The following is a 16,120-nucleotide window of genomic DNA, read 5'->3' as shown; positions in this document are numbered from 1 at the left end:
AGAAACAATCTGCTGATTTAAGTTACATTTCACCAGCATGGTCTGCAGAGGTATTGCGATCTTTCGCAGTGTCCTACTTGGCTCACTCACCGAGGCATCTTGTCTGTGGGTTTTTATTTTTTGACCATGATGGATATTTTTTTTTCCCTTTTTGTTGCCCACATTAGTTGCAGGCGGCTGCTAATCATCCCCAGTCCTTCACTATTTCTTACCCTTCTAGTTTTTCTTTTAAGAAGCAGAACCGTCTCACTCATAAATTCTTACCTCATATATGAATAGCCAGTAAATTACTGGCTATCATAGCTTTGATAGCCAGTAATTCACAGCTATTTTCCAACTTCCTCACATAGTCGTCTGTAGGTATCTGTCTTCTGTTGTCTTTGTTTGGAGGCTTTGTCCTGTTAAAGGGAGGCATTCCTTTCCACTGTGGCCACATGAATGCTCAACAGGATGGACTGCTGAGAGGTTAATGACATTAAATTTACTTGAATGAATCTGATTTGTTCTGTGTTTCTACATCTTTGATAAAAAATTGACCTAATGTATTTTTGTTGAAAACCTCATTGAGATGACGTTAGTATTGTATAAAGAAGCTAATTTTAAGTGTAAGGTTATGTGTTTTTATGAGTTATTTAAATACTATAGTTTAGATACATGTCAGGGTGAGGTTGCATAGAGTCACTTTCGAATGTCATATTCTCCCATGTTCTAAAAGTATAACCGTTGACCATGTCAATTCAGCAAAAAATGGTTTTGGAGAAACCAACGAACAGCAGAAAAACAGAAAATATCTTCCCCTTTTTGGCAACTATTTTTCTTTTAATGGGTAGAAATCTTTTTCCTTTGTGTTTGAATTAGATTCTACTACATCCTGGCTGCATAGTTGGTAGTACCGTAGCCTTACAGCAAACAGGTCCTTTTTTCCAATCCTGCCCTCTGGTCTTTCTGCATGAAGTTTGCATGTTCTCCTGGTACATGCGTGGGTTCTGTTTGGCTACTGTGGTTTATTGTGTGTGTATATATAGTTGTGTACAGGAATTGCTATGTGAAAGGTTAGTGTCTTTTTAACAAAAGCAATTAGCTTTCTTCAGACACTTTCCATAGTTCCTTTGAGACTAAACAAGCAGAAATGCCAAGTATTTTCCCTCAACAAGCTCCCAGCATAGACACTCACGAGGACGGTAACCTCTTCTCCGCGAGCATGCCTTCTCGGAAGACTGTAGGACGACTCCCAAACATCTCGCTTTACATTAGTTGCTCTCTGTGGTAAAATCTTTCCTTATTGTCATCCTCTCAAAGAAACCATAAAGGGTCTTTTTGTGTGCAGGATGGGAGTACATCAAAAAAATAGAGTGAGCCATTGAAGTCCCCTCATTTCTCTGCAATCAGTCTTTTCCGTGATGCACTAGCAAATTGCGGCAGCTTTACAGCAGCTTTATCACCTACCATTAGGAGGAGCGTCCTGCATTACAGCCATGTCAGTGACAGATCAATACAATGCAGGGGAGTTTGAACTGGCCACAGAGAGCCTCTTGATTCTTGCCATAAAACGTGTGTGATGTGGAGAGGCAGAAGCTGTTTACTCTAACCACAACAAGGCCAGCAAAACGCCAACACCGCTCGACCCGCTGCTGACACTTTACACTTATTGAAGTCATTTAATCTTACGCTATATTTGTTTGTTTGTGTCGGCATAAACAAGTTCAATCCAGCATTTTGTAGCACTTCAGCAATTCAGTTTAAATGGAAAATGATATAGATTTGAGACACACCTTTAAAATCTTTAGGTTGTTTTTTTACAAACATGTTTTACAGCTAATGGAAACAAAAATGACGTTCGGTGGAACATTTATCTGACACCAAAAAAACAAAGATCATGTTTTTTTTTTCATACAGAAATGTTACTTTGTCACCTACACAACCTTAGATGGAAGATTGCTGACTAGACTGTTGTCCATCAGTCAACCTCCAGGATGGTAAGACAAGAAAAAGCTCATTGCCAAAGACACTGGCTGTGCCCAGACTACTGCATCCGAGGATATTGACTGAAAATTGAGTGGAAAGAAAAGCTGCTGGCAAAAAAAAAACCCGACTTCTGTGCTGTGAGACGTGGAGGTAAAGAATCCGGTGCTCTGCTGAGATGTCATGGAAGCCGAGGGTGCTTTAATAATTCACCCCATGGGCAAATTAGGTTTGGTGCCTCTCATTTTCCTCCTGATTGATTCATAACAAGGTTTCAGTGCTGGTGGGTTTGCTGGCCAATCAAACGCAGTGATACGATACTCTAAAACAGAGGTCCAGTCCTCAACAGCAATTATCCCACAACTTTTAAATGGATTATGTCTCCAACATGCCTAAATTAAATAAAAGGCTCATTATTAGACCAATCAGAGCTAATTTACATGCTGATGAGGAAATTCAGCCTTCTGGTTCAGGTGAACCGGAGAAGGATAGTAGTTCTCGACCCCTGGGCATTCCTGCTCTAAAGTTTCTTTAGAAAGCAGACAACTTTGGGCATGGCTTCCCAAATTATTACTGATCTTCAAAATTCTACCCTGGACCTTAGGCGTCTCGGATTCTGTGACTCTGAACTCTTCCTCCAGAATCTGGTAACTTTAAATGATAATATTATTTAATCTTAACATTGGACCGCATAGCAACACTTTTGACAAGCATTCATTTCACTGTTCCTTTAAAGCTGCATTTAGCAAGTTTTCCTTCCACTGAACTTTCCAACTATATCTGTGGATACTGCACTCATGTTATGAGAATCTAAATGTAGATGTTTTTACTACCTCTGAGCCATGACAATAAAAATTGACAGCTAAGTATACATATCACGCTTTAAGTAACAAATTAATATTGGTTTTATATTTTGAACTAAATTATTGAAATCAACTTTTTGGAGGATGTTTCATGTTATTGAAATGTGTCCGTAAAATTGCCCATTTGCTTTTGTGAATCATGCAGAAATTTTGAACACCCGAATTATCTGAAAGAACATCACGGCTCTAACCAGATGTGTGTCCGTGTCTTTCATTCCTTCGCCTCCTATTTCGTGTACCTCACCACCATGTAACATCAGCATTTTTATTGTGCCGGCGGAACGAGGTAGATAGCACGACCACATACTAATCACAATGCCGACTTGGTTTCAATCATTTCTGATGCCGACGGTGGAGCGCAACTTCAAGCAAAATCAGATTACACGCACTTCTGTTGACAAATTTATCCTGCCGTGACTGCGCCAACAAAAACTTGGGGGAGAAAAAGTAATTTAAGCTCTCCCCATCTTGTTAGAGATTGTTCATCGGGGCTTGCTTCGGAAAGGTTAGGATTTAGGAGTGGTTTGATAATTGTGACCCAGGTCAAATTTATTTATTCCAAAGTCAGTGCTGCTGGTTTAAGACGTACCACTTTCCCTCCGCTCACTCTCGCCCAAATCAGAGGCGCTGTAGGGGTTTGTCACTTCATTGAAATATAGGACACGAATGAGAATGCTTATCTTAATCTTTGCCGAGGAAGTATCAAAGTGGAGCAGAGTCTCCAAGTGCACTGAAAACTGACCCAAAATCTATAGCTCCAAAGTCACGGCTCTGACGTTATCGCTTTTATTGAGCAGATTTAGACAGAAGCATCTAAAATGTTCATTTAATTTTCTCTAAAACAATTATTATTTTGCTGGTAAGTATGTAATACAGAAACCAGTGCAAGCTGTGTTTAAACTTAGCAAAATATCCTTTGGAGCAGAAGGAAACATTCTTCGAGGGTAAATCCCATCACATAGCGTCCTTGCCTTAGGTCATCTGCTGCTGTTATGTAATCTGGCAAGAGCCTGCCTCTTGGAGCCTACTTATCCTAGACCTGGAGTCTTGTTCTTTTCAGTTGGGACTGACAACACACCGACTCTGCTCTTAGTTTACCGCAGAGTGCTGACAGGAGCTGGGAGCGCTGGTGATCAGGCCAAAGAGTTCCCTGCATGTGTCAAGCAGGAGATTTGTTTAAAATGCTTTAAGATGTCAGACTTAAAATATTGATAACGACACGCTGGACTAATAACTAAAGACTAATCATCTTCTGTTTCTGCATAAATCACGATTGCAGGAAGTTTAATCCTGCTTCATTTGCATAATCGTTGACATATTTGTCAAAAAAAAAAAATCGGCAGAATGCAGACGTCCATTTCTGTAGGATTGCGGTATGATTTGCGTTTTGTTTTGTAATTAGATGCCACGAGGCAGCTCCACCCGGGAACTCTTTGGATTTTATAATGCATCTCATATTTCAAACTGTCCCTCCGTGACGTTTCCGTGACCCACTTTCCGCAGAAACCCGAGTTGCTTGAAATAGTTCCCCTAATTATATTTACCTCCCTTGGATGGCAGCTTGTGGACCTTTCTTTTGTCCACTGGAAGATGTCCTCGTATTTATTAATGAAAAAGACGGCCATTTATGCAATCTGTAACCTAGAATTCTGGCGTGAGGAGATTTGAGAAACGGCTCTCTCCCCTTCCTCGTATATATTTTGCAGGGCATTTGCAATTCTTCTCCATGTTTCCATTTGTTGAGGGGGAAAAAAAGGAACTTTAATAAAACAAAAAAAAAAAAAGCACTCGAACGTCTGCCTTTCGAGAGATGCTTTTGGACCTTCAAGTTATGTCGTCTGAACTGCTGAATTTGTTAACATTTAAAGAGCTGAGTTCATCTTAATAAAACAATAGGTCAGGAATGTAAAGGACTGGCCATCCTTAATTAAATATTCTCTCCAGGAAGATGAAGTAGATTACAGCCAGGCAGCATAAACCGCCCTCTCATTGTTTTAAATCAAAATGTCCTCCAATGACTGCTAACAAAGATTTACTCAACAAAACAGTCTTTGTTTGAGAAACTCTGAAACAGTTTAAATGTCTGCCCCAGTAGTCTGTTGAAATCTGCTTTTGTTTTAAGATTTATCATGATTTTATGTTTATTAATGGACATACTGTAAGGAAAACAATCTAAATGGATGATATTAAGATGAATACCTCAAGACTCATGACTACATAATATTCTCCTGGCTGACTAAAACGATCAATTCAATGGCATCACAGTTGTTGTTTTCATGCACTTTTTCACATGTCAAAGGCCCAACGTTGTCTGATTATAGAATAGTTGCTATTAAAAAAAAGACCAATATCAGTGTTTGCAGTATGCTAATTTTTCTTTCTTGATGACTTGGGGATTGTAGCATAGAATTTAGTTTACAGCAACTTTTGGTCCATCTTTAATCCTTTGCCGCAGGATTGTGACTCACTTGTATGCATATGTTTACTTTTGGGCTATTTTGAGTTTTTTTCATTCACTAATGAATTTGCTCAGCTATTGTCCGCATACAGAACACACATTTACTTTAATCACGTTGCTTTTAATAAGTAATGTGCTCAAAATTCTTATAAACCTGTGTACCGCTAATAAAAATCATATATTTACCAACTGACAGGCTTCATGTTCAGAGTGACCCAGATTCACCACTAAAAGTGAAGCCTTTGCCAATGAGAAAACCTTTTTATTCATTTTATTCATCTTTGGGGAACTCTGTTGGTGACGGTGCTCTGAAAAGCAGAATTCTCACAAGCTTGCTTTAAACAGCACAGCAACCGATGCACTACTTCAAGTCTGTTTTTAAATAAAATTCTAGCTTTAGAATATATTGGGGTGATCATATTTTGTTTTGCAAAGAAGAGGACACCAGAGTCAGCCATCAAACACTTTAAATTTGTTGGAATTCCGACTATTTTTAAGTTAATAAAGTATTATTAAAGTCTGGAATCTCTTTGTGGTTAGACATTAATTTAAAAAAGGTTTTCATAAGTCAAAAAGAACAAAAATTACTTTAAATTACATAGAAATGCAATAATAGAAATGACGAGTGTTGTGCATTAGCTAATTAACCTGTAACAATGATAGCTCACATATCGAGTCATTCTGGACAACTAAATAGGCAGATATCTGAAAGATCATTATGAGAAAATAAATATTCTCTTCTTTTCTTTTCCATGTAATAATGAAAATGAAAAGCAGCCCTCTCGCATAGACATTTATTCAGCAAACAAAAATGTGTTTGTTTTTCTTTATTCAATTTTTCTCCATCCATATTTTGCTGTAGAGTTGGTCGCATCACTTTTTGGCTGCGCACCAAATAAGGAAGTCTTTGAAGAAGTGTCTTTGAAACTATATTGCACAAGCAATATAGTTTCTGACTCTGCATCAGTGGCCTTCTCAAAATATTTGGTTCACGTCAGGTGCGCCGTAACCCTTTTCTCTGTGTAACATCAAACCCAGTCAACGTTTCCACCGTTTGATCTTTTTTTCTGTCCATGAGAACCAGCAGATTTACGGCACCTTTGTCATAGACTGAAACACAGGTGAAGATGAGTAAAAAAACTTTTGGATTTTTTTTGTTTCCTTCACAGACAGAGACCCTAGTTTTTGGAGACATGTCCTGTGGTCCTATGCAACTAAAATTGTCTGGCCACAAGGACAATTGTTATGTTTGGAAATAAAAGCGGGAACTTTGTAAACCTGAGAAGAACATCACATTTGGCTGAAGGAGGCACTGCTGCACTTCAAACTTAAAATAAATCTTCAAACAATAATATGTTCACAATATTCAACCAACAATTCAAAAAATCAGACAGGAGATATTTTTTTGTGCATAAAGAGGTCATCTAGATGGACAGAGTGCATAAAAACACAGCCATATTGGTTACAAATAGGCTTAAGGACAATAAAGTCAAACATTTGGAGTGGCCATTGCAAATCCCTGATTTCAGTCCAAAAGAAACTCAGTGGGCATAGCTTATGTGAACAGAGCCATCTATAAAACAATGTTCTTTGCTTTTCATAAGTGTGATTTCTAAGAAAGCCTTCTCTGACTTTAACATTGGGTTAAAGTCAATATGTTGCAGATGTTGCAGAAGTGTGGTAAACACTCAAAACTTCTCTTAACAATCACGACCCTTAAGAGTCTAAACCATGGTGTTGACAGGTAGCATTTTCCTTTGTTCATATTATTGAGAAATGGTAGTTAAAGGGAAATGAATTGAATGAATTTGAATTGAAGCCTGTACAGACAAGGAATGTCTTCTGAGGGAACTGCACAAAGAATAATTGAAAAGCAAAGTGAAACGTTTGGCAGTAAAAGACAATCAGGCAGCTTTTGGAGATTATGGAGAGATTCTGCACTGCCACATCTGCACAAATGCAACATTCACCAAATAGCCTTCACAATTCCAATTTGTGATTTTAAGCACTTCACAAGGTTGAGTCGTTCTGAAAACAATTTTGTTCCAAAAAAAAATAAAAAAATAAAGATAAAATCCAACATAACTGTTTGAGTGGATCGGTCACGCTTTTGTATCACGTTCCACAATATTGCACAAGTAATTGTCACAAAATCTTCAAAACAGTAAGATGACAAGAGGATTGCTTCAGCCAACACTGCTTTGTGAGAATCGGTTAACGGATTGTAATGATTGAAGAACGACTGGGCTTGCAAGCCAGTCGAAGGATCTCCGAGAGAAATGAAAAAGTTTTAAAGAATGGCTAGGGAGAACGTCCTACAGCATCAACTGCAAGGCTGTTACATAGCTCCACAATTAGATGTGCATGTGTTATACTGGTCAAAGTGGAGTTCTGTCAAGTGACCATCACACAGTCTAAAAATAGCACGTAATAACTAAGTATTTTGGTGGATATAAAGCAAAACCAGGTCATAAATTAAAAAACAAAGGCCACAATTAAAAAATAAATGGATGGATGGATAAAAACATTTTAAGATGGATTTTCAAGTACTTTGATGTTTAACTGGTTGCCATGTTTTGCTTTAATGCGACGGGTAATTTTCCATTGGCCAAAGAGGAAATGTATTCTAGGGCTTGTGCCGCGGTAAATTGCATCTAGCAAATGGCATGATGTAAGCCATCTTAAATAAATGTGCGTCTTTAACTTTATGCCTTTTGAAAATCAGGGCATGTTTTGGTTATTACAGCAAGTTATTATCTCGGTAAATCAATATTGTTTACTGTGGCTTCAGAACTAATGGGATTCTCACACGTGACACATTAACTCAAACTAGACAAAGGAGAAAATGAACTTTCACAAGGCGACCGTGGTCAGATGGAATTGCATTCCATTATTGTTTGAACCAGGACAGTAATAAAGTTTAGAGTCATAAGCAAGAATTTAATCATGGTTTTGTTTTCCTTTAAACAGCAGATTTTGTTTCCCCCCCAACATTCATAACTCCCACGGGTCGCTGCTGTAAAAGCAACTATAATGCATAAACCCTATAATAAAATGACAAATAGCTAAGAGAAGAGGCAATGAAGATATTCTGAATTATTCTGTTATTTAAATGTTTTTTTTTTTACTAATGCAAACATTTATCATTATCTGTAATGACAACAAATACCCCCAGTATAAGGTTTACAAGAATACTAAATAAGTAAGCACCATTTGTTCTCTTCAGCTTAGTCTTCTCACTTCACATATGTTGGATACTATTTTTTTTCAACATAGGATTATTAGCATGGAGTGTAATAGAGTAATTAATGGGGAAAAAAAGTCATGATTTCGGGCTGCAGTTATATCAGTAATTATGTGTCTAGTTTCAGCAGATTTTCATTGAGTGCCTATAGGCCTACTCACAAGGATAAAGGAAAGGTGTCCATGTCATGGGCAACCACTCATGTCTGGGTAACAGTGCCCTGTAGTTCTTTATATTTGCCAAGAAAGCCCGAGGCTTGTGTTTCAGTGTCAAGTGTCGCTTGAAACATTTCTAAATGGTCTTTAGCTGTATAAGGAAAGCTGTTGGTGAAAAAATGGTGTTCTGTAAATGCTTTTAAGCAGGGGGTCAGTGAGGAAAATCAGCTACCCAGAAGCATAAAATAGAAAGAATATCTAGCTCCTGCCAAAAGATCAGGAAACCTAAATCTACTATAGAAAGTTCAATGGTTGATATCCTAGCATTGATAAATGTCAACCTTGCCCAAAGAATGTATAGCTTTTTCTTTTGTCTATATGAATATTATCACTTTTGTGATAATATCACATAATTAAAAGTCAGGCCAAAAAAACTATATATATATATATATATATATATATATATATATATATATATATATATATATATATATATATATATATATATATATATATATATATATATATATATATTAATACTCAAATACACTAATTTGGTGTTCTTTTACAAATGATCATTCAGCTTCTTCTAGGTTTTGCATTATAACTTCCAATGCTGAGGGTGCCAGAATGCAGAGATTTATTTCAATAAAAGGTGCAAATTGAGATTAACAGGGCCCAAGGTAAATGTCAAACTATTTTTCCAGAAAACATAAAAATAAACAAAGGATCATATTCAACACTAAGACAAATAATGATGGTGAGATATTGTGAGTTGATTAACAAGGACAGTGTTGCAGACACCTTTATATTGGCGGGGGAGCGAAGCTGGAAAAGGGGATGGGTATGAGAAAAACCTTAGTAGTAAGCATAATGCATCTTACACCAACAAAAAACCAACGCTGAAACACTCTTTGTTTTTTTTCAATGATTACATGTTTACACTCTGTCACTTGCTCTCTCTCACAATGAAAACAAAGGGAGTACGATTTGACTCCTGTCAATTATTCTCGCCAATACGTGTCTCTGTTTGTGTTCCTCACTGTTGCTCTCCATATCCGCCACCTCTGTCTACTCTGTCTGTCTTTTCGCTGCATAATCTCACATCGAAAACAGTGAAATAGCAGCTTAAGTGTGTGCCAGTGGCAAGTCTCAGTTTGATACCTGTAATTTGTGACAACCAAGACTCGATTCACCTGTGCTTGCACCTGTCTTCCCGCCCAAACTACCCTAACCCTTTTGTGACATGCATACAACCAAGTGTATATTGACACCGTTATGCAGTGTTTTCAGATTTGCACCGCCCCTTAATGCACATTTTGAGTTCCACCACATCCGAAAGCCTGTTGAAAAGAGATCTGGTGACTGAGGAGCCCGGATAAGTACAGTAGACACACTGTCGTGTTCACGAAACCAGAATAACCTGAGCTTTGTGACGTGGTGCATTAAGTAGCTGAATCAAGATGGGTATATTGCGGTCAAAAAAGAATGGACGTTGTTCAGCAACATTAGCCTGTATTGAACAATTAATTAAAATAAAGAGTTTTAATACATTTTGCAAACATTTTATGTCCCCCTTTCACGTAAATAAGTCTAGCTTATTTTAATGTGGCACCTATTAAAAAAAGGGTTGAGCAGGGGGTTATTTTGGCAAGTAGTGTTAAAAAAACCCATTAAAACACATGGTTTCCCATTTCCATTGTTTTGCTTTTCCTTCTCTAAATCATGGAAATATATATTAGTAATTTAACGTTTTAAACATAGCCAATCTCAGCAACCTAGCTATGTTGTTTAGAAAAGTAGGCAACTTGCAAAGGAACTACACAATGGATGATGGAAAAGGACAAGCAATTAGAGCTTAAAAATTGTAGATGTTCAAGCTCACATGTCTTGTTGTCACAGCAAAATTTGAGCATTTCTCCTATTTTACTTAAAAGTGCATCACAAAATCTCCTCAAGCCCTTATCCACACATTCAGTTTAAATAAAAACAGAGCGTTATTCCCCCTCCCAAACAAAGCTAGGATTTATTTGATACACTATTATATAAAATCATGTCTCATGTGTTAGATGCTTTTCCTTCTCAGATACATTCTCCAAAGGTTTTTTTCTTTTTTTTGTCCGTTATAGATTGGCAATATTCAAAAAACATTTCCCCCATTTTTTATTTCTCATTTCAGTTGATGTCAAGCATCCTGCCCAGTACAGCCTTGGGGCGGAGATGAAAGTTAGCGCTTTTATGCACACGTACCGTGAATCCTTGTATGTAAGGGCTTACGGGGAATATTGCCAGGACATGCAGATGTACTGCCAATAATACTAAGAGGTGGCTTAAACCCCTGCCCAGCATCCACCCCCCCCACCCCCAAATACGACAGTAGCCGTGTGTTTGGCACTGCAGTGCAAGGCTTCTTACTCATTTTTATCAGTCTGGAAAGGTATTAGCACAGAAACAAATGATTCCTCACCACAAATTACATTGGCAGGGCATTTTTTTTTTTCTGCTGAATTTGCTTGGAGTCTGCATGCCATCATTTCGGCCTTCTGATAGCGGTTCGGGCACAAATTAATGACACCACGAGGCACCCTCCAGACACCACGGAGGTTCAGTGACTCGTCTTTAAACATTCATGTGTTCCCGAAACAATTTTCTCTGTCTAATCTGAAAACGTTAGCAGCGGTGTAAATTATTCATTAGCAGGTCATCTGCCTGTGAAAGGGAAGATGTGAAAAGGGAAGATCAGTCATGACGGGTGCGGGCACATCAGCACAGGGTAATACACAAGCCCAATGTCAAATCTATGCATATGATTTTAACCAGGCAGAACCACGGCCGTAGCTAGAAAACAGTGTTTTGCGGGAAGAAACAACCGATGGTTTGCTTGGCATAAACTGCAAAAAAAAAAAAAATCTGACTGACCATATGTGTGAAAAGTGGTTTGGTTCAGTTTGCATTAGTGAGTCATGTGTAATTCAAGAGATTTTTGATTCTTTTTCTTCATCTCCATCTTCTAATACACGTAATAGATATTGCTGTCTGTGTGTGGTTCAAAGTGAGTGCCCTTTTCATGTAGGTGTAACTTATTCACTTTGATCTCATGATAAGATGGATTCAAACATGACCCAGATGTCATTTTACCATGGATCTTTTGATTTTTGTCAGTTTAGAAGATAAAATGTCCAAAAATGCCCATCTTTTAAGATGTTTCTTCCTGTCTTTTTCACTCTGCGTCAAGTTGTCACAGAAGCGTGCCAACAGAGCTTAGGCGCACCTGTTCAATTGCTTGTTAACACAAATTGCAGATCGTCTAATCAAATGACAGCAGCACAAGGCATTTAGGTATCTACGCGTGGTGAGGAGGACGTTCCTGAAGCAGGAATTTCACACCAAGCATCAGAATGGTGGGGGAAATTGATGTAAGTAACTCTGAACATGGTATTTCCAAGCTAAGTATAATTAACTGAGGCTCTGTTCAGTTACAGCAAAATTGAAAGATAAAAGAAGCATGGGTTCATCCAGCCTTTTATCGTTTGCTCGGGTTGACGATGGCGGTGTAATGGTGTGGGGTTACTTTCTTGATGCACTTTTTTATCCCTTAGCACAAGCTGAGCATCACTTAAATTTGACACCTTTCCTGAGTGTTGTTGTTGCCGACAGTGTTTAACCCTTTCCAACCACCAGTGCATCCATCTTGTGATGGCTACTTGCTTACAGGAGGAGAATGCTCAACGTCACAACTCTCAAATCAACTCGGACCGGGTCCTTGAACATGACAACGTGTTCGCTGGGCTCCAAACAGCGCCGCAGTCCTCAGATCTCAATGCAGTGGCGCTCCTTGGGGATACGGTGGAACGAGCGACTCCAATCATAGATGCGCTGGCATCAAATCTGCAGCAACTGTGTGATGCTATCATGTCCGCGTTGAGCAAAAATCTCCAAGGAATGTTTCTGACACCTTATTTAATCCATGCCATGATAAATGAAAGCAGTTTAGAAGGCAAAAAGGGAATCTAAGCAAGTACAAGCAAAGTGTTCCCAATAACGTCTACGTTCTGTACGCGTCTGTGTGGGTGTGTATGTGTGTAGGTTTGCTGATTTGGTCCTTTTTTAAAACAACACATATAATGAGTAAAGCAGTGAAAATATTTTACTTGGTAATGTCATTAAATTAGAGGGAAATTGAATTTAGAACATTCATTTGGGCATACAACATTAAAATCTTTCTGCATTTCTCTCTGCGGAGGGAGATGTCCAAGCAAGGTCCAGTTTAAGATTTTTTTTTTTAACGTATGATTCTGAAGAAGTATAAAGAAGGAGAAGGGTTCGTTCTCTCGATGTGTTATCACAAAATGTTGTTTTCTCTTTTCTCTTCTGGGGTTTGTTGTCTTCTTTTTTGGCTTTCTTTATCTGGGCGAGTTGAATATTATTCTGCACAGTGGAGATAGGGGCTGTATTAAATAAGTTTAAGCTTCTCCAGACAAGTTACATTTGTTCTTTTTTATTATTTGCTATTAGTGTAACTTTTTTTATTATTTGCTAGAGCTTTATGTCATCATATATGTTCAAAATAAGTCTTCCATTCTTTCATTCATAGTGAAGGATTTATTTGCAACCCCACACTGTGGACATGTAGATCTACTAAACTACATCTTTTACAACTCTATGCTTTAGCAAACTGAGTTAGAAAAGCAACTAATCAACCTGACATCCTCTTCGCCAGAATTCTGTTAATGAACATTTTATTTAAATCAGGTGTGCTGGAACGAGGCGACCCTTAAAACACAGTGAGAAGGAGGTCATGAGGACAGGGACTGGAGAAACACTGATCAAATGTATAAATGCAGGTTTTTTTTGGGGGGTTTTTTGGGTAGGGATGGCACAACCGTGATGGATCATCCACATAATGATCTGTAATGATCAGGAAGGTTTAAACCACATGTGGGTTTTTCCACCTCTTTAAAGTAACCACATCATGGTTCTGTTGCTGTATCTGTGTTTTTGTGAAGATTACAGAAAACCTAGAGTCTATTTTTATCGAAGCCATCCATTAGGTTGGCACAGACAACACGAATAACATATTCCATTTAGTTTAACCTTCCTGAATGATTTCTTAAAATCATTTTGTTTTTGACCATACTCATACAACTACAGTCATATTCGATCAATTAGAATATTATTGGAAAGTTTGTTTATTAACTCAGTAACTCAGTTCACTAAGGGAAACACTATTTAGATTAACACAGACTGATGATGTTTTAAGCCCTTTATTTCTGTTAAATATGATTTTATTTCATAAAAACAGTGTTTAAGATTAGAATATGACATCAGACCAATAAAAAAAGCAACATTTTTCATGCAGAAGTGGGAGCTTAGTGAAAAGTATGTTTAATATAATATAATATGTTGATTTTATGTTTTCAAAAGGTACAAGCAATGTATTAAATATGACTTTATACATCCATAAATTAGAATATAATCAAAATATTCATATATTTTAGGGGTACAATTAAATAAAAATCATATAGTTATGGGTCTACTGTTTCTCTTCTTCCTCTTAAAAATACCTCACAGATTATCTGAGTTAAGGTTGGGCGGGTTTCCTGATCTGTCAGGCACAGTAATACCATGATCATTAAAGCAAGTGTTGATACTTTTGACAGTGGAAGAAGGTGCCATGTTCTGCTTGAGAATAAAATCAGCTTGGCGGTGGATCGAAGCATGAAGTGTCCTAAAATTTCCTGGTTGACGGCTCTGCTGAATTTTGAATCGGTAAAATACATTGGACCCACACTAGCTGATGACACGGCTCCCTGGGTCATCTCTGACTCTGGAAACGTCATACTGGTCCTCAGTGTCTCTTCACTCCTCTCCTTTCTTCTGGGACCTTGATTTCCAAATAAAATGGAACATTTTCTTTCACTTGGAAAGAGTCCTTCTTCTTAGCCCTGGTACAGTCCTTATAAAGTCTGATTCACAAGTGAATTAAAACAAGCCCAGTTGTAGCCCATGTCTGGGATATTTCTGTGTGGCTCCTGAAGTCCAGATGCAGCACTAGCTCTATAAATCTTCCCCAAACCCCTAAATTTGCTATGCCTAAAAATCCTCACAGGGCTGCACTTATCCCAGTAACCTGTGCACCTTTTTCAGCCACAGTGTTTCCTTCCTCTGATCGTTTCATTAATATGTTTCTTCAGTTTCTTTACCAATGAGCATTTGTGCCTTACCCTTCATGTGGAGGGTGTTGAAGACTGTCGGCAGGACAATTGTCAAGTCAGCAGTTGTTCCCATGATTTTATCAGGTCTTAACGTAATACATCTTTTTTTTACAGGCCTTTCATAACATTTTGTGTAATTTCTTAGAAACAAACATTTTGGGGTTTTCATTAGCTGTAAGCCATATTTATAAAAGCTAGAGAAATAAACGCTTGATATGATATTCAAATTCACCAAGATGCACCTTTAATTTTTCTGATAAAGCATATACTGACTGAAATCAAATATATAAACTCAATTCCATTATTAAAATGCAAAAATATATTTAGACTAACTGAAACTGTTAGCCTTTCAGAAAAAAATGTAAATGTACAGGTTGGAAGAATAGGAGAAAACTACAGGTTTAAACATTGATCTGCTCGGTTCCTCTCTGTTCGTCAGCCAGATGGACAAATTATTGTTTCTTGGCTCTTCATTTCTCTGAGCTGAATGCTCTTCAGGTTATTCAGTGACACTTTCGGCAGTGTGCCATGCATGGCAAGGTGACTAAGGGTTTTTTTTTTTATCCGTACTGCAGCCTGGCAAGAGGATGTGTTAGGCTGCTGATAAGAGCTACTTAGACACCCTTTCCTCATTGAGTTGATGAAGAGGATGTTTGTGTCGCCCGCTGGACAACAAGACATTAATTTTGGTCGGTTTTGTGCTCCTGCAGCGAGACTAAATGAGAAAAATCAACTCGTGCTCAGATTACACATCAGTGCTGTCTCTCTGACAGGATACAAAAAAAATGTACATGCTTTTACCCAAGAAAAAGCTCTTCTCTGTTCTAAAGCACTCTTAACACTCTTTAGGTTTGTCTCGTGTCTCGGTAGTTTTCTTTCTCATCATCCAACCTACATAGATGACATCCTGATTGTAGTTAAAAGCTTCCATTTTCCTTTGTTAGCTATTGCTTTTGTATTCCAAAATCTACATGCCCCCCACCCCACTGACGTAACACAACTTGTTATGCTCCGTCTCTGTTTCCATGCCATTTTCTTACAATTTCCTCAGCACCTGTTTTCACAGAATGCGTTTTTTTTTTTTTTTTTAGCGTGCCGTTTTTCTTCTCCACTGGTCTGTCAAGGCCAGAACGGAGCCCGCCTCAGCTTTGTCAGATGCATAGGAAATCAGCGTGGTGGGTGTTAAATATGCACAACTCAATTTGCATAATTATTTCATTTGC

At 38.0% G+C, this 16,120-nt stretch overlaps 1 protein-coding gene across 1 annotated transcript in view; it reads left to right on the top strand.

Annotated features, from left to right (window-relative positions):
• The window catches only part of nrg3b (neuregulin 3b), a 340,120-nt gene that overhangs the window by 195,639 nt on the left and 128,361 nt on the right, over nt 1-16,120 (top strand). The window lies entirely within an intron of this gene.

Source organism: Fundulus heteroclitus, chromosome 10 (genome assembly GCF_011125445.2).
Source record: "Fundulus heteroclitus isolate FHET01 chromosome 10, MU-UCD_Fhet_4.1, whole genome shotgun sequence".
NCBI classification, from domain to species: domain Eukaryota; kingdom Metazoa; phylum Chordata; class Actinopteri; order Cyprinodontiformes; family Fundulidae; genus Fundulus; species Fundulus heteroclitus.
Note: the sequence above shows the minus strand (reverse complement) of the source record. Positions and strands in the feature narration are given on the sequence as shown.